The sequence below is a fragment of the Penaeus monodon genome, chromosome 21 (genome assembly GCF_015228065.2).
Source record: "Penaeus monodon isolate SGIC_2016 chromosome 21, NSTDA_Pmon_1, whole genome shotgun sequence".
Taxonomy (NCBI): domain Eukaryota; kingdom Metazoa; phylum Arthropoda; class Malacostraca; order Decapoda; family Penaeidae; genus Penaeus; species Penaeus monodon.
This window is the reverse complement of record NC_051406.1, coordinates 4,320,121-4,320,832: the sequence shown is the minus strand read 5'-3', so window position 1 is coordinate 4,320,832 and position 712 is coordinate 4,320,121.

The window sequence follows — 712 nt, the reverse complement described above, 5'->3', positions numbered from 1 at the left end:
ACAGCTCTCCTGGTCAAGGACTCACTAGATTAGGTGCTCATAATTACACAGTGCTGGTAAATGATTAAGGATTCATGTAAGGATAATTGCATGCAACTTTTGGAACTTTGGGTGATGAAGTGTTTGATTTATGTGGAAGAACTTCGCTAAGAAAAGAGGATGGTTTTCATACCTACCAGTTGGCTGTGTAGGTTTCAAGGGGCTGATGTGCAAGAGAACTTATTTCTGTAGCAAAGCCCATTTAATACATCTTTCTGATCAATTTGCATTTGTGTGAGATCCAATTTGTTCAAAAGTGATTCCTCTGGGGGATTCAGATATCTGGCTATTTTTATGCAAGCCTACTAAATCATTGTTGGAGTACCAGATAAGTATTATATTTCAGAAAATAATATCACTTTATAAGTCTTAGGCTGTGATGAATGTGAGGGTATGTGACCTTTTTTTGGAGAAAAAAAATGTGTTATACTTCTTATTGTGGCCATTTCCATTTTCAGGCTTATTTGTTAGATTTGTTATACATGTAAAACAAAAATGTTGTTAATGGTAATCATAGTTGGGCTGTCATTACCCATCATCATTAAGAGAGTTGAGAAAATAGTGATGAATTACTTTCATCAATCTTATAGTTTGGCTGAAGTTAACAGGTTATCAACTCTCATTATGCATTTAATGGGACAAGGAGGATTTTTCTTTTTGTGTGTGTATTTGG